Here is a 19,288-nt window from a genome sequence, read left to right as displayed (position 1 = left end):
CTTTTCCACAGAAGCACTTGCAGAGGAAGATTCCTAAGGATTCAACTGGCAAGTGAGCATATCCTCATAGCCAAAAGGTATCAAAAATCAATGACAGATGTAACAAAACCAGAACCCAAGATACTCTGCCTATGGACACTCCGTTAACCGTAGATAACAATCAAATCGACATACAAAACCCCAGTCTAAATCCAGATAGCTGTGTAAGCATAATGAACTCAAGACACGGAAATTTTTTTGCCAAGCGTATGGTTTTGAAGTACATTAATTCAATATCTTTTCCTTAAAGTAAAAAAAAAAATTGCACCTGAAAACTTAGAGAGATTTTAAAGAAATACAATGGACAGTTGCTAGCTTTGACTTTCACTGAGTGTCTACTTCCTCTCCTTGAAACTCTCCCCCTAACCGCTACTATTTTCACTTGAATTTCCCCCATATTTAATTTGTTTATAGAATTCCTCTTTCTGTTATTATAGAACTTTGATCTGTTATTTTTGTTTGGATCATAAACATAACATTAGCGATACCAGCTGTAGCTGCTACTCTACCAACATCAGCGTTCTGCCTCCAACAGAGGCTATGAGGTATTCAGAAGAAGATGAAACTAATCCACAATTCACCTATCAAATCATGCAATAATAAGCAGGATAAGACAAGTGAATTCTTTTTCCGAATCCCACAGCGTTCAGCTTACACTCAGGAGTATGAGATCTGCTTACCTTTAACTTCACAGACACATCTACACATTTTTATTAAGAGTCATAAACCAAAATCTTCTTTTATATCTAAGATACTTAATCATCTTGCCAAGAATTTGATTAACTAAAATTCTGGAACAGACGTGGGGGGGGAAACCAGCAATAGGAAGACTTTTCTCCCCGAAACACAAGAAAATGTAGTAGCAACTCTTTAGCTTGCTCTGTTACATGGCACACAGCAAGGCATATGGAAGGAGACATACAGAAAAAGACTTCCAAAGCAACAGCATAATTCTGTCCCAAGAATAACACAGGTGGGCCACAATCAATCAGCGCTTCAAAATAACTGCTCTTTATACATGTAAAATAGGAGGCTGGATCCAGAACACATCCAGATCTCAGCTTCATTCCACTGGCTCACCTCTAGGAAAACAAATCAACCCCAAAAATCTCCTACGGTGTGATTTTAAAGTTCATTGAAGACTTTGAAGTGTGGGCCCAGGCTGTAGCCAGCTCATCCAGACTCGTGCACGGGCTTCGGAAAGACCTGAAATCTCTGTGAGCCCAGCTACCCCAGGCATATTCATTTCATACAGGTGAATCCTTAAGCAAAGTCGCCTGTCCTTAAAAGTGACCAGCTCTGAGGGTCCAAGACCCCCTCAGCTCAAAGCAAAACTGCATTTTGCCTCTATCAGGATAGTTCACCTTAATATTTAGGCCACAGTGAGGTTTACCGAGTCAGCCACTGGAAGACCATTCTGAGGACCAGGCGCCATACCCAGCCCTCTTCTAAAGAGACTCTATGGCCCCTAGACAAGCCAGTCTGCATCTCTGCTCCCTCTCCACGCATGCCTATTTTTCTATTTTAAGTTGGAAACACTTCAGGCAGGAATTGCACCTCGCTAAACATTCACATGAACAGAGCCGTATATTTTAACTGACATACAAATACTCCCGATCAAGCATATGTTGCCTAATCTGGTTCTCCCACGACAGGTTATTCCCAATAGGAAAACTGAAGTAGGGAAAAACAAAGCATCTTGCTGAACTCCTGTCTTTGCTCACACAGCTTAATCCACTAGCCCAGTCCCGGTGCTTTAGGATTAAGCCATGGAGAGGTAGCCATGCAGATGCCAGTAACAACAGTTGTTGTGGTGCTGACAATAATAACACTTTCTGCAAAAGCTGCAACCCAGCCAAAACACAGGCTACGCTTTCAGTGCAGTGTGTGTCACGTTGTCTTCTGTGCCATGTTACCCCGCCACAATGTCCCCTCGAACTGCTGAGGAGATGCTGTCCTCTGCTCATAACTCTCTGTGGTTAAAACTATGCCTTAGTCTCGTGAAAAATAAATTCTGTACAACTTTTTCTTCTTTCATATTCTTTATAAGTGGTCATTTGAGGGGTTGCTTGGTTGGGGTGTTCTGTTTGTTCATTTTATGTGCAAGCTGGACAGTGTAGGGAGGAGGCATTTAGATCCAAATCAGAACCCCTTATGTTCCTCTCACAGTTAAAGCTGGATCAGAGTTCAGATGAAACTGCGCCAGCATTTTCAAACTGCTCTCAGAAGATTTTAGCTGGAATATCTTCTGGACAGTAGCTGTTCTTGGGAAGTCCACCAAAGGCCAAAATTCCATGGAAATGCTTCTTGCAAGAACTGAACTACAGCTCTACAGCAGAGCTCCTTTCTGTACTGGACCTAAAGCAGGAACCAACAGAAGTATTTCTCTCTCTACCTCCTCCCCATTTCTCTTGAGTGAATTCAGCACTGAGGTTGCATTTCCACCTGTTTTGCCCTAGTCTGATGTGTTGTGAGGATGCAGAACACCAAAAATAGTCAGTCACCTAGAACCTCCTCCTCCCTCCTGCCCCAAAAGGTCACATGCCTTTGCACACCCTTCTTGCACTTTTCAAACCTTTTGCACACCTTTCAGTCCTCATTCATGGCTCCAGTCTATGTTAAAGCCTTCACCTGGGGAGTAACTTTCACACAAGTGTTTTTGTCTTTTAATCAGTGTACTCTATAAGCAGCTATATACAGTGAAAAATTCAACTATTGCTAAGAAAACTTTTTTCAAGTGTGTTTATGCCCAGCCTCCTCAGAGCATCCACTTCCAAATATAAATTTAGCTTACTAAAACTACAAATCATGGATGTATTTGTGAACCTCAGGGACCATTACTGCAAATTTCTCAGCTCACATAAGCAGTACTGGACCTGATTAAAAAGACTGCCCATGAGTCAGCCTGGCTGTCATATATGTTACTATACTCAGAGAGCACCTCACTGGGTACGTGTCACCAATAAACACCAGCTCCTCACGAATTAACATCAACTGGATGTTTCTGCAGTGAAAACTTCACCAGCTTTGTATCTCACAAAGGTGATGGGCAGAGGTAGAGTTGGAAAAATCTGCCTCCAGCTGCATCTGCTTCATGTAACTGCATCATGACATAGCGTTCTTTAATCCAGTAAATCCATATGCTATGCCAGCGAGTGGATTACCAGCCTGCATTCAGAAGAAGCATTTGTGACGTGTCATCATTTACATGAGTTCAGAGTACATTTAAAAATAATATTTCATTCTCCCCATGCTCCACTCCTAGCCCTGCTACTTTTTTTTTTTTTAGGATATTGCATTCATTTTGTGCTGATATAAACACACCTAAATGAAAGACAGCCTCGCTTCCTTTTCCAAGATTTTTGGCTGATTATATACTTGCTTGTGCAAGTCCCATAAACCAAAAATCAACAGCTGGAAAAAACAACAAAACAAACTTGAGCATATTAAAATCGTATTCTCATATTCTCGGTGTGCATAAGTTACACTCAATATAATGTTCACTCTTTTAATTTGATTTAGTTCCCTTCTTCTACTAGCAAACAAGGTGGCAAACAGTTATGCACAAACAGAATTTTTAATGATGGTCCTCCTCCATTTCCCAAAGCCCGGACAACATAAGCTTACAGGCCATGTAATGTGGTTTGCTGCAGCCTTTTGCCCAAATATTTCACATTTCCACTTCTTTATATCCTCCAGATCACGTACAAACTTGAACCAAAGCTCACAGCAGCCTTACCAAATGCAGCTACTACAGTGTTATCGTCCTCTAACACATACGGACACGGGGGCCAAGAAGTCAAATGACATGTATAAGATCTTATGCATCATCAGCAAAAAGCAGAGTCAGAACTCACAAGAGGATCCCAGCCTTCTGGCAGCACGGTGCAGTCTTTAGCTACAAACCATGGGAATGGCTTCAGCCTTTTTTGCATCTTTGAAAGATGTCACCAAAATTCGCAATCAAAAGGCTCAAAGCATTTAAAGTTGGCCTTGTTTAATCCAGTTTCTTAGGAGTACGCATTAAATCAGTGCACAATGTGATAACAGAAAGAATCCAAGCAATATTAAATGAACTAGAAAGGCAACCTCACAGAGCAGTAAGGTAATATCCCTAACACAGCTCTGTGGTGATCACACCTGGAATACCTCATTCAGCTCTGGAGAACTCATTTCCTGAAAGATAACAACAACCTGGAGGAAGATCACAGGAGGGCCATAAAAATGTTAAGCAAGCAGAGAGGGGGTGACTTACAAAGAGAGATTAAAAGAGCTAAGGATGCATCGACTGACTAAATCCTGAAAAGGGGACGTGGCAACTGTCTGCAAGTATTAGAAGTGCATTAGCAAGGGCAAAGAATTATTTTAGTGAAAGAAGAATTTACAGCTACAGAGCAGTAGTAAATTAAAAATTATGAAAATATTTATTGATCAAAAAATTCATTTTAATAATAAAATCTACTAGAATTTGGAGTAGACCTGCTAATATGCTTAACCAACACTACTGCTTCTCAACTTTTCTTCCTTTAAGAACAAAAAAATTGTCTGCTGAAAATCTCAAAAAATACTCTGTTTTGAAATTTTAGTTGAAACCAAGTTTTGAAATTTCCCCAGTGTAATATTATATCCCTGGTTGGGGAAATTTCAGACATCCTTCCTTAACCCCGAAGCAACACAGACATATCAGGCCCATTGCTTTTGCACTACCTCAGGCATAAGCTACAGCTTTGACGAGGAACTCCCTGACACAAGCAGACCAGCCTGCATGTACTGATGAACAATGTCCCAAATGGGACATTCGCCAGTGGCTCCTGACTCTTGTCTAACTGTCCTGAAGAACAATTGTGAAAATAAATGCCAGATCCCATTCTGTTTGGCTTTGGGATAATTTGCAATGAGGGAACCAAACAACTCAATATTTGGTATTTTCTGTTTCTCTTCTTTGTTTTCTCCAGGAAACAGGACAGGCACATAAACGGACCTCGCTGACAGTCCATCAGGTCGCAAAAGGCTCCATCTGCCAAACTCAAGCAAACCTTGTTGCAAGAGTGTAGAGTCACTGGTCCACGTGTTCACCCTGCCCCTCTGCTGGGGGCTACCATGCCTTGGATGAGCTTGCCAAAGGGAATAGGTATGCTTGTGCCTTAGCCAGTCAGGTTCACTGCACACCTGTTTTTCACCTGAATAACAGCATATATTTAACTACTGGGCTTATATTTAGATCTGGTTTACAGGGTGATCAAGATCTAGGGATGAAAAGCACAAGGGAACCACCAAGTTGTGTCATAATAATGTCAACTTTGGGCTCCTTTGTCTTGGGAAACGCTCTTTTTTTGCTATCAAACTTTAATGACAATTTTTAAAGGCTTCCATTTGTCTTATTTTATTAAACCTGCTACTTCTTAAGAAAAGCTGTGCCTGTCTACTCCATAGAATATTTGCACAAACAATACGTACATCAAAAGCCTATTGCTTGTTGGCCAATTTCCATATAACCTAATATGGTTAAGAAAATGTTTGACTGGAGCCCAGAGCAGAGTGCCAAACTTAACAACTCTGCAGAAAGCAGAGTGCCACAGAGCCCTCTGCTTAGGCTCACTGTAATTTCAGTTTGGTGCAGTTACTACCTATTCACACAAACTAGACCATAATTGTACTTCTACACAGTTACAAAACCCAGATACTTTTGTTCTCTCTCTCCCCTGCCAATGAAGATTAACACTAGCTGCCGTACAAGGCTTTCAGAGATAGACGCTCCTTGGAGCGTTTCCCTTCTTGGGCTAGATAGACTAAGGAAATCCTGGGTATCCCGAGGATATAAAAGAACAGGCGCTCTGTGTTTGTGTAAACACCTCAGAAAAAGGAGGTTTTAAAGGGCTTCAATACAAGAACACACTTTCTATATCTACTGCTAATGTTCAAAAGAGGTTTTACAAAATCAAATCTATATACAGGGAGTGTATTTTCCTCACTATCTGCCTTGCCACTACTGCCATTTATGAAACTTGGCAAGGTACAAATTGCTTGCCTGCCACTGAGCCCACTGCAGAATAAACCTCGCCCACTCGTGTTGTGTATTTGCATTTCCATCTCTCAAATCTCACTGGGCAGAAAGTGGTTTAGGATTTTTAAAATAGCTAAGACAAAAAAGGGTGACAAAGCACATGAATGACTTTACCAAGGGCAGTGTTAAGTCACACTTCAGTTCAGACTCTTTAATCTAATGCCACTCAAATCATTGTGAAGTCTGATAACGGGGATTTGGCGACAGAGGAAAAGTGGATCATTGCACTTATATCAGTGAAACAAGTCACTTTAAGCATTAAAAGAACAATGCTACCTTGATTATGCAAAAGGGTTAGCCGGCCTCTCCCAGATCATTTCCTATGAGATCATATGCAGATTTGGAAGCAGAAGGGACTGGTTTCAGGAAGTTTGGAAGCCTTTTATGGATTATTTTAACAAGGCACAGGCTGTTCCCTAAAACTGATTGTACATCAAATTCCATTATGGCCACATGCCCTTGGTTGGAATGTCTTTAGCATATACGATAGTACCAACAACCACTAAAAAAAGCAGCAATTCTGTCATTTAATCCCTGTGACTTTTTTTTTTTTTTTGGAGTACTGGGTATTAATTGTAATTTTCTGGGTGTGGATAGTACAAAACAGGTTTCAGTGTGATATCTCTTAGGTTCCCTAAACTTTAAAGCGCCCCACAGAATTTAACCACAAGTTTATAAAAAGTTAAATGCCTGTCTTGCATAGGTAGAAAAAAAATGTTACATTGCAAGATTTTAGAATGTTACCAAATAACTATTAGAGGCCAATTTTGATTTTTCTTCTCCAACAGAAAAACATACAACTACACAAAACTACATCACTGCTTGAAAAATACTTTTTTTGTTTGCTTTGCTTTTTGAGGCCTTGCTACTGCAATTCTTACCAAACACATTTTCCAGTCAGTTTAGTTATCATATATTCAATCTTGATATAGAAAATTAGAAAGCAAGCCAGGAACTGCACTCCTTTTCTAAAAAATAATGCTGTGCATTATCTTGGTTTTTAAAATTTTACTTCTAAGCGTTATTTTCCTGGTGATACATATGAACGAGGCAGATGCCTCACATGCACCAGGACTGCCCTGTGGTTCCAGGCAGACCCATGAGTCTATTAAATACACCTCAAATGCTGTAACTCTGTCTGGAAGTGTCAAGGCATTATGAAGGCTCTGGCCTTCAGCCTCTTTACCAAGTTTATGCATCACTTTGGGTTTTGTGTCAACTCTTTGGCAATGCATAAAGTGCATGCTGAGCTTTGCAAGACCTGCACTGTAAGAGGCTGAATTTCACTGTGGGAGGCAAACTAATTGGTTAATTGAATTAGCTGACATTCATCTATTTATTAGCAACGACATTAGCAGATTTTGCTTTCACTTTAAAGTAACACAACATTTTCAAACAGTAGCTCTCTCAGAAAAGTAATAATTTTGCCTTTTGTTTACAGATGGGAGGAGAGAGGCACGGATAAACGCAGTTGCCTGCCCAAGCCCAGTTGGTCGTTCAACTGCAGCACCTCCTGCATCCCAGTTAAGTGTTTCCCCCCAGCAGGTTGCACTTTCTCCTACCATCTGCACAATCCTAATACTAATATAATCTGCATCACTGCTGCCACGGCTGGAGAACCAAAACATTTAGAATGAAGATTCCCCCAGTATCAAACTGCCGTCTCTTATTCGAAATGAGACACATTTTTGTTCTTGTTGGGATTGAAGAGAAGTAAGAGGCACCTGAGCAGAGGAATGAAAAACTCACAGATTTATTACAATTATTTGCTATCTGTTTAACATTAACACTGTTCTTTGCACCAAAGAGGATGCAGCAATTAAAGACAACTGTTGCCTTTGCTCATTTTGGGAAATAACCACCCCTGATACAATCTTCCAGGAATCCATCCTCAGAGCTTTGCCCATCGCTATTTATAACTGAGTAAATATTAGAGGATTCACATCTTTTGTCCTGAAAAAACAAGACTTTTGGCCTTAAACATTTCTTTGGAAAGTGCTTCAGAGAAGGCTGTTACTCTGCAACAATGTTTCCTTCTATTAAAATTTCATCTTAAAATATATGGCCCAAAGGAGGAACACTAGACCTCAAATATACCACAAATATGGACAAGTCTGCCTGCAGGCATTTGGAGGTTGGGAATTTGCCCAAAACATTATCCTTACAGAATTAACTAACCCTATGTTAGTCAGCATAGTTAACAGCCTCAAAAAAAATAATTCTACTCTGACGTGCCTTTGTCAGGACAGCTCACCAATTGCATATTGCATTGTTTTCTACCACTTAAGGATGAATTAGTCCCAAGGACTGAAACTGGAGCATTTACACTTCTACGTGCAAATGAAAAAAAGTGTTTGGGAGCCAATAATGTCCAACAAACTATTGCTTTTAGGTTTTCTATTAATCCTGGCTTTAGCCCAGCTCACCCTGTCTCTCCTTTCCCTGATCTCCTGACACAAGATGTGATAAGCCAGAGACCAGAAGAGCAGGCAACTATGGCTGACCACACAAACTCAGTATGCGCTTAGGACTCTGTCCTAGTTGAGACTCCTGGATTTGCCTGGTAAACACCAGTCATCATAAAAGGCAGTCTACAAAAATGGTACGAGACAGGCAATACGACTCAAAGGCAAGCCTTTGTCTGCTATTCACCCACTAAGAGTTCATGCAGATACAGTAGCCATCAGTTCTGCCATGTATATGACCGTGACTTTTGGGACACTTACAAAACATTACCCTCATGGGAAAAGTTAAAATCAGTTCTGTGATATCCCTCATCCAAGACGCATCCCTTGATAGGTGGCCAATCATTTGAGAGAGGTATTCAACAACAGAGTAACCATTCAAGGCAAGTCCCTCCCTCACCTCCCTCATCATGGTTGGCTTTATCATTTAAGTTTTATATCCCTTTTAATTGTTTTCCTTAGTCTTCACTACTATTACTTTGTATTGTATCACTATTTTATATAAATATGTCATCCTTTTGGATCAGTGAATCTGCTACACATGATAACATAACCTCCACTTGTGTAGTCAGAATGATGGAGTTCCCTCACTTGGAGCAATTTGTGTTAAGCAGCAATTATAAAACAAATGCAGCCTGGGAACACTTATTATTATTATCATTGCTTAGCAAGACTCCTATCAAGTGCTGAAGCAACAATCTCTTGAAAGGCAAATTTCCTCCCACCTGGCAAGCAGAATTGTTTTACATGTCCCTATCAAACTAAAACCAGGACACCTAGGGAATATAGTCATTGACTTTGCTAACATATTCAGCAACATTATTATCTTAATGACATATAATAGTCTCCATATTCATAACCTTTCGCTAGGAGAAAGACTACTACGGCTGTTGAGCTGAAACAATTACCTCAGTCTGTACCCTGTGCGTACAACTCGTGTGTGTGCAAAGACGACCACACGTAGGTTTAACGACAAAGACAAATAAGAGTTAGACTTCTCAAGGGAAGAAATGCTCCTTTCCCATTCAGGTAATGTCCACGGGAGCCGCAACAAGGAAGAATATCTCCAGTGTTTCAGAGAGCTAGATTACCATGCATATACTTACTCATAACCCTTAGCACACAAAACACTAACAAAAGGAAACATCAAGGCGGAAGACTCGCAAATACCCAAGCAATTTCTGACAGTCAGGTCAATCAAGGATTACCATGAAGTACTTCCCAATGTGTTAAATTAAGCTGAATACTAACAACCCAGAATGGCCTCTTTCCACACCAGACCTTGAGTTTCAAAAGAAACTAAGCTAACACTGAAGTGTTGCTCGTATTGTCTCAACTGAATAGAAAATACCTCCAGGAAAAAAAAAAAAAAAGAAAAAAAAAAAAACCAAACATACATAAGCATTAATAGCATATCTCACCAGTTATGATGCCCCTGAGCCTGGAAGATGCTGCCTTTTCAGCTTCCAAGGGATTCTTTGAGTAACAAAACGGTTATCACAGGGCACTGGAAAGACAGAAGTGTTTATGGGTGGGAATGAAGACAGCACCAAAGGCAGAAGAACTTTACAGTAAAGACGATCTAGAAAGCAGACCAGATCTCAATCCTTGCTGTAGTTTCAAGGTACTATTGCACCACTGACTAAGCTGACTTGCAGCTCCTTTTCTTTTTCCAGTGACTCCTCTGTGAGGAAGAAGAAAATCCCAAGCGAGAAAGGGCAGACTGCACTATGCATCTGAAGCCCCGTTAAGGGAAAAGAGTTACTTCCACTCAGAGGGAAAACTGCTCCATTCACCTGATCCTGCTGCTGTGTCCGTAACCCAATCACAGTGTAATGCAATCCTGAGAACAGCCTGGGAAGCATCAAGCCACAGAACTGAGAATTTTAAAAGTCAAATTGCATCGATTAATATGGAGCCAAACCTGATTGTGCCCCCATGATTCACTTCACGAAAAATATCTGAGGGAATTCCCTATTTGTTTTGGCTCTAGACCAGCATGGTTCCTTGATTGCTGGCTGCCTCCAGTCTAAGATTCAAAAACATTTGGCTATTTCTGCGTAGCTGCTGGAGTGCATTTACAGTTTTTGGTGACAGGTTGTTTGTCTGCCTTTACATGTACTTGGCCACTTTGTGACTGTTACAGTGATAAAACAGCCACCTCCGAGTAACAGCTAGGTTAAACAATAACAGCTTAGGCAGTGTGCAGTGAGACTGGAAATTGTCTCCGAGTGATGCCTCAGCAGGAGATATGGGGGGAGTTCCTGGGAGAATAGATTCAGACATCCTACTTGGAGTAACAAGCCAACTTGGAAGCTGCTCAGGAGCTCTGGTGGCTCCCATCCCCTTTCATCTACAGAGGCAGTGAAAAGACAAAACTTCCAAATGTCTACATACTTAAAAGGCAAAAGGCTGGTATTCACAAAGTCCAGATAAATTTTATTTATCTATTAAACCAGGTGAAGAAAGATCTCAAAAATGAGCTGGCTTCACAATCAGCCTTTAATTAGATAAATACACAGTTTACCCTCCATGTTTCTCCACCTAATCACCACAATCAGCAGATGTGTTTAAGAGTATTCATTGTACTAACTGGCTTGAGCAGGAGATATGACAAAGCTCTGGAAAAATACATTATGCTTTTGCAAGTGACACTGCATTTTTGCACCATTTCTTCTAAATCCCTAAGCAACAGTGTTGAGGGGGGCTTGCTTATCTTAGGGAATTTTGAGGAGTTTGTTTTCATTTTATACTGCCGGCCAAATGAGGTCTTATGAAGACAGCATGTGATGGGATGATGGGGAAGTCAAAGTCTCCACAACACGGTACTATGCTCCACCATGGCTAAACACAACTTGCATCCTGCTGTTTTACAAAAACAAGAAAAACCTTTGTTGGCCCAAAAACTACCAAGATGGAAAAATCACAGCTGCCTCCAGCAGTTCCTACAGAAAGCTCTAGCCTGGACCTTCCTAAGACTGCATCGCAGTAAGGGGTTGAAGATACCCACTTTTTCTGAGGTTCACCAAATCCAGGAGATCTGGTGAAAGGAATACAGATTCCCCCTGAGCCTTGCAGAGGTCCAGGTTTCTGAACTATCTCAGCCTCAGTAAAATTCCCATTAGAGTGAATAGCAGTGGAATGCTCTAATCCAGAGAAAAATCTCGATCTATCCTTTCATTAATAAAGCACAAAACTGCTCCAGTCATTAATAATGATTGACATGCCATTCAGGAGTCATGTAGCTACATGAGGTGATCCAGTTCTTTCAAGTAGGAATTCAGCTTTTACACTGCTCACCCTACATAACTTACCATTAAAAAAAATAAACTATCATTTACATATGGTGAGGAAAATAAAAATTTCAAATATGAAATATAGGAGAGCTAAACAGCATTAAATTCTGTAACTTCCTGACAGCTGAGATATTTCAGAGATGAGATAAAGCTCCATCAAAGGTGGACATTAGTCTTAATCAGAAGAACATCTCATTTCCATTCTAAGGCTTTCATTCAGCCTTGTTTCCCGTGATACCTTAACATCAAGTCATTCTTAAGTTCTCACATTAACAAGGTACTTAAGCATGCTCCTCACCAACCAAACAAGATTACTCACCTACCTGAAGTTAGGAACACATATTTTGAGGCAGAGCCAAAACATACATGCACACACCTATACCTGACCAAGGACATGTTTTTGTTTCACAGACTGGTTTTATTCCGTAGTCCAAAGCACAGTACAAAAAAAAATAAAATAAAAAGAAATCCATTATGCCGCATATCTTCAAGAATTCCCCAGTGAACAAAATGAATGAATGTATTTTAGACCATTTATTTCCCAATTGCAGTAACATTTTCCATGTATAAAGTCTGCATTTGTACCCTCAAATTTATCAAAACCTGAATTCTCCCCTAAAAGGAAACGGTAACAAAACATCTATGAAATGAAAGATTACGAATGATTGAAAACTAATTGACGAGGCAGTATTTGAGCCAGGGGAGTGTTTTATCCACTTTTTTATATACTTTTATACTGGTTTATACCATATATAGCCTGCAAGATATCAAAGTCAAGGGACACCAACCACTAAAAAGACTGTATAAAACTAATATATTTGGTTCATACTTGAGCAATCTCTGAATCCCGCATAGGTGAGAATTAATTATCCCGCACTTCTTTCCTAACAGAGGCCAAAGCATGATACAAATGGATTTATCTTTCTATTTCTTTAATCTTTCCTATAGCTCATCGGATCGTTGTATTTACTTACATAGTGATCAACTAATTACCAGGTTGGGGAAATGGAGGTATGTGCACCAAACCCAAACAGTTGTGAAAATACAAACTTTCTCTTCCTCTTCAGGTTGTCAGTACTATCTTTCTTTCATAATTTTACAGCTAGAGGTAGCTACTTCCAAACAGAGAAGCAGACCGTTTACATTTTTATAAGCCAACTCAAGAATGTTTTTCCATTGCTCTTTTCCAAGGTGAAATGCTGTTCTCCATAGGAAGGGGGAAATGATAACTTTCAGAAAATAAGGTCATTACAGCTTAGATCACAAGGCATTAGTCTAATATTTTTTGAGAAATTCCTTCCCTTCAATTTAACTTGACCACTACAATAAGCAAGCTGGATTTTGTGGATTGGTTTTGCGTACTGGAGCAAGCTTGGTATAAACATGTTATAGCACCATAATTCATTGTAGGTCAAGCAAAACAACCAACTATACATTGTCTATCTCTCCCCTTCTTCAAAATAAAAATTATGTGTACACTACAAAAAAAAAAAAAAAAAACAAAAAAAACAGTTTTCTGAGCTAGTCCTTAAAGCCCAGAGTGCCTGTAAGTTGTCCAGATCAACTTTTTAATGCTTTAGGCCATTTTGATGACATGAATGAACACAAGATCTCATTCACTGTTACGCTGCTGCTTATCTTATATCAGGTCAACTAAGGTGATGTGAGCACAGGACATGTAGAATCAGGCCTGAGCTCTGAGGAAGATGAGTTGCAGGGCTTTGCACACGTCCTGTTTCACAACAATGCGGGGCCATGGGCTGGTCCCTTCCCACATTAGTAAGTAATAGTGTCAGCATGTTACATGCTGATTGGAAATTGGGTTGAGGCACTGTAATCTCCCACAGCAGGGCAATCCTGGTGGGCCTGTTCTGTGGTATTAAATGTGGGAACACTTAGATGGTAGAACCGGCATTAGCAAACAGAAACAATAGCACCGAGGGCTACCTACTTCCATTCTCCTGGAAGCGGCTTGACCCTCTTTTCTATAACCAAAATAAGGAAACAAAATGCCTGCCTTCATTGCCACACCCATGAAAAGCCATACCCTTTGAAGTTTTGTTTGGCCAGAATGCTGAGGACAACTCCTCCCATTATGGCACAAATATTTAAATACTTAGAGAAATCAAACTTTGATTTCTGAACATCTTTGGAGCCCTTACTCAGGGCTATTAAAGCAGCAGGCGTGAACAACAGCCAAGCAACTCATTGAAACCATATCAGGTATGGTGCTGATTCAGAGGAAAGCATTATATGTGCTGAATTACCCTGCTTTCCAGCAAGTCTGGCTGAAGAAGTTCCCAGGGATTCCTTGGCCCGTTTTCTTTCAGCTCCTGAGATCAAAAGACATCACAACTCAAGTGGATCTCAGCTGCAGACATTTTAAAGGACACAAATGGCAAAAATATCTTTCAGTGCAACCAGCAACACCATCTCCCACTTACGATCACCTGAAGAGACAACATGAAAACAACCACCCATCACAGACAACAGCTCCTCTTTGATGTCCTAATAAGAAGCAACCCACAGTGCAGAACCACACATACACACAACCACATCTGAAATGCTCAACAGGGCAGTCATCCTCGGATGCAAATACCCAAACTCTTACAGCTGACCAGGCTGAAGACAGTAATGTGACTGAAAGGCGTGATAGGTTGCAGCTTACAGACTTCTCAGGTGCTTTTCAAAATCTCCCTTAAGATGTCATTTTTCACAAGATTTATATATATACTGGTTACAGGGACAGAGTTAAAATAGCAAAACAATTATTCTGCCTGCCACAGCAAGGTAACTTTTACACTTTATCTTACCTATTAAAATAAGTCCTTTAATTCCTCCTCTAACAGAGATGTAAAGCAGTTTTGCCTGTTACTAGAGTAGTGCTTACTTTTTCACAGTACTTTTCACCATTGCTGTGAAAAAGCATTTAGCCATAACCTTCCTCAAAGTATAGCTTTTAGTCCCCTTCATAAATCAAACGTGAAGCTTAATTTCTGACAATTTGCATTAATAATAATTTGATGACAACTCAATACATGACATTCACTTATATAACAGGAAAAAAAAAAAAAGCAATGCAGGTATCTGTTGTTTCCTTGTCAGCCTACAAAAACACAACATATGTGTGAATGCTGCACATGTAGGCAGAACCCTGTTTTACAACCTCTGATCATTTTTGGTTAAAATTCCCACCACCCACCCATCTATCCTACTGCCTCTATCAATCCTGTTATCAATCAACAGAAACATTTGCATTTTAGAAAAGAATGGCTTTTTTGAGGATCCTTTAAGTTTTGCATATATTTGCTCCAAAGAAAGTCATGTCCTATTTTACACGTTTTCCCCCTGACATTTTTGTTCCTTGTTTTTCTTCATAGGAGAGACTGAAAGATAGAGATTCTGTACATTTTTGTGGGACAACTGTATTGGGCAGCCAGCCAATTCCTCAGCCAATATCAGCAGTGAATTTATAGCTCAGAGAAAAGAAAACTCTAAAGAGACAGGGGTTTGTGGGAGGGAGGTTTTGTTTGGTTTTGTTGTTTAAATCTGAAAAGCTGTTTTTGCCAAGTTTGTCATCAGGTTCACAAAGGAAGAGTGGAATTTAAAACATCATCTGCTCTGAAGGATCTCTAGCACGCAGTCACACCATGCGGAACACCTCATCCATATTCTAGCTCCTCTCCATGGGGGTATTCCTACTTTGGTAAACATTGGCAGACCTAATGAGTGCTCCCTGCACTTTTAAACTGACCGCTGGTAGTCTGTATTATAAAACATATATAATTTTCACTTCAGCCCTCATTTTCTTAATCTAATTCTCTGGAGTTTAAACCTGTGCTGATGTTAAGAATGAAACATAAGCAAATCAACATTTTGCCTAGACTGAGTCTTTGCTACAGTGCTGAAATTTAGTCTTTTTTCATAAAAATACAAGGTTTTTAAAGCAAATGTCATGTTACAGGCATCAGTAGGACATTTATAGTTCTACAAGGGGGGAAGTCACTGACCATCAAATACTGAACTTTAACAAAAGCTGTGTTGACAGCAGGCACCCAGGATAGCTTCAGGACAGGCCGAGAGTTGGATGGGACTGAAGGCTGTGTCAGAAACACAAAGGCGTAACACTGTCACACAAAGCTGTCAAAGCCACACATCCAGAGATAAACGCACATTCCAAGATAAGGCAGCGAACTGATGGCAAGACCTTACAACTTGCTGCTCCAGAGCGTGGAGGACAGCTCGACAAGCAGATATGGCAGCCAGCGCACTGAGGACGGAGTATTAATGGATGTTCACACTCTGGCTGAGACCGCTCTGGCCCTCAGCTCATTCCCACACATTGCCGTAAGGGAGCCAGCAGTGAGTCATTTTTCCTAAGCACGGCTTCTGATCGATCCTAGCAGCCAAGCATACACACGAGCACGCAGGACATGCTCCCTTGCCCTCTGGTCCGTCCTTTGTTGCATCCTTGCACAGCACCCATAGGGCAGCACCTCCCCACAGTCAGCAGGACCGTGACACCCCCCGAACATGCTGCGCTCCTGCCAGTATCCCCCATCCTGCCCTTCAACCTCTAGCCGGCACTGGTTCAACGCTAAACACCAACTCCAGCGGAACAGCTTCTGTAGCCCTTCCCGAGAAACACACGCACATGCCTTTCTATAGACTAAAAATCAGAAGCAGGCAGCTCGTTCCTTGTTTGGCTGCTGACGATCTGCTGCTTTGAAAGCACACCCTTCAATTTTTACTCCTATTTCTGGTAGAAGCATGATTCCGTGCCAGCTAAACATTTCACAGAGGATTCAGAACATCCCTGAATCGCTCGGCATAAAATTAAAGGTATGTTTTTAGAGTTTAAAGCTTTTTTCTTTTTACCAGTGGCTACAGTGTAAATCATACCCCCCTTTTACAAACTGAGGAACTTCTCAAAGATGCAAATTTCACTCCATTTCAGACTGGTATGGCTCACGTAACTTATTAATGAAACATTGGGAGATCTCAGAATATAACTGTGAGAAACACTCTCTCATGGAATCCCACAATTCCAGGAAAAATCCAAAGGCATGCTTCTACAGCAACTAAAAGCAACTCAAACTCTCTTCATGCAAAAGAGGGCAGCATGTAACAGACATTTTGTATTTAAATGAACCAGCAAATAATGTCTTGGGAACAGGGAAGGGAAGAAAAGACAAACAACATTTATTGGAAAACACATCTACTGAAGCAAGTTTATTTTGAGACATCTTAGTTGAAACATGTTTGGGAAAAAAAAATGGAATGAGCCATTTGAAAAAGATGCAGCTATTTTTTTTGGTACTGCATTTTTTATTTGATAGGCGTCTACTTTATTCCACAGATTTTAAGACATATTTAAGATTCCATAGGTTTAGTATTACATCACTAATAGTTCATAATGAAATTCCAGGCAGTAGCAAAAAAAAAAAAGAGCGATTTAATGATAGTACCACACAAGATATGGATACGGGGCCCTTTGTGCAGATTTACCGATAGGAATGTTGAATGTGGGTTAAAATAACATAGCTGTCTGGCTCACTTGTGCACGCTAAAATGTCGTTTGACAGAGCACAAGTTATGCTATTACTTGAATCTCTTTTAAAAAGTTAATCTAGTTCTGCCCTTTGCTGGATTTTTCAAAAGATTTGTCATTTGCCATGGCTCTGTGATGCCATGGACTACTGTAAAAAGTATTTTTTCTGTTTTCGTACCCCATCCATCTCTGTGATGAATAGTATTTCAATGGATTTAGTAGCATATTTGACACTAGTTGGACTGTGAGATTAGTGCCCTTCAAAGCACAGCGTGACATAGTGGACAAAGCACTTGGCTGGCATCAGCGCCAGTCTGATGCTGTCACAGGAGTCATTTCTCTTTTTTGTGATTCAACTTCTCAGACTGACAAAAGGCAAAACATTGCCAAGCTCCTCTGGAAAAAACTTTGAGACCAACACAGAAAAAGCAATGCCCGAAAGCTTGATCTTAATGCCATACACTATAGAAGGAAGGTATATTTTAGAGATTTCTTTAAAAATAAATAATAAGAAAGCTATTTAACATCTTATGGCTACATACGGTTGAAAGTTATTGAGAATAACCATCTATTATCTGCAGGTAGATAACCCGAGTCCAGGAAAGATTACCTACCGGAGTCTAAAGCGAGATATACTGGTATCAGTGCGTAGGAAATTTTCTAAACCCAAAGACATTCACTGTAACAACACTTGCTTTGGGACTAAAAGAGAGTTTGATATAATATCTCAAATAAATTGTTGCTTTGTTAGTTCCCCAACAAATAGTTCTGATTAGAGTTGTTCAGTTTCATGTTTCTATGCCAAGGGCAGATAAAGAAAGCAAAACTTTGCAGGAATACTGAGAAAATGGAAGAATGTATTCAAAGAACAACCTTTGCTTTAAAATGTGGGAAGCAATGATGTTGTCAGATCTGTGACAAGTCATGTATAAGCCCAGACTGACATTTGAGGACAAGCATAAAACAAAAAGTGAATGAGCTGTTGAAAGTCTCCTTCTTTGAATACAACAACGTTGCTCATGGGTCAGTCAGTGATCCATGTTGCAAGTATCAGACAGACCTGAGCTCACAGCAGCTTCTTCCATTGGGTCCTGACAACGCTAATGAAATTTACACTAAATAAAGTGCTTCTACCTAGTGGAAACACTCCTCATCACTGGGTGGTGAGAGAAGCACACAGCTCAATTTGTTACGGTGGGCGCAGCTCAAGCACCCACAGAATTCAATTCCTGTCTTGTGTGAATGTCAGATAAGCATAGAGCACAGCTCTTCACTATTTGGCTTATAATATATACACACGAAAGAGGAAATAACCCAAGCACAGAAACAGATTTCTCATATAGAAAAAGGTGTATGGATGCGTATGAGGACAACAGAAAGGAGAATATAGTAGACCTGATCTTTGGCTCTTCAAAGGACACACTTTTTAATTTTGGTTTAAAACTGACATGTAAGAGAGAAGATACAAATCCTCTGTTAAGTTTGTAATTAGTGCCTTGAAGTTTTGTGCAGTTGAACAAAATCTGAGAATGTTTAAATGAATTTTTTCAAAAGCTTCTCATGATTTTGGCTGCCTGTGTTAAGCCGCTGTAACGGCATTTAATTTCCAGGGTAATGACAGCCAGGTCTAAAATATCCTAATCAGACATCCAAGAATCAAGGCATTTCAAAAATAACTTGGAAAAAAACCTGCCCTTTGTTTTGGCCTCTTCTCTTTGACAGAAAGAGCATCCACTTGCCAAATTAAGTAAGGAGAAATAAGAAAGAGCAAACAGACCTTTGACCTATTGCAAGAGTCGGACTATTGTTTTACATCCTATGACTGTCTGTGACAATATAAAATGTGAATTTAACAAGACTGCTTGGGAGCTTT

General features: G+C 40.2%; 1 protein-coding gene across 4 annotated transcripts in view; it reads right to left on the bottom strand.

The window, feature by feature from the left end:
• Window positions 1-19,288, bottom strand: part of CALD1 (caldesmon 1) — a 270,067-nt gene that overhangs the window by 151,172 nt on the left and 99,607 nt on the right. The window contains exon 2 of one of the 4 annotated variants that reach the window (XM_082498624.1): window positions 9,990-10,075. The exons of the other annotated variants lie outside the window; for them this stretch is intronic. The gene's annotated coding sequence lies outside the window, so the exon portion shown is untranslated. The remainder of the gene's footprint in view (window positions 1-9,989; window positions 10,076-19,288) is intronic. 4 annotated transcript variants of the gene reach the window in all.

The sequence above is a fragment of the Vanellus vanellus genome, assembly GCF_965231255.1.
Source record: "Vanellus vanellus genome assembly, chromosome: 1".
NCBI classification, from domain to species: domain Eukaryota; kingdom Metazoa; phylum Chordata; class Aves; order Charadriiformes; family Charadriidae; genus Vanellus; species Vanellus vanellus.
The sequence above is the reverse complement of the archived record's forward strand: the minus strand, read 5'-3'. Positions and strand labels throughout refer to the sequence as shown.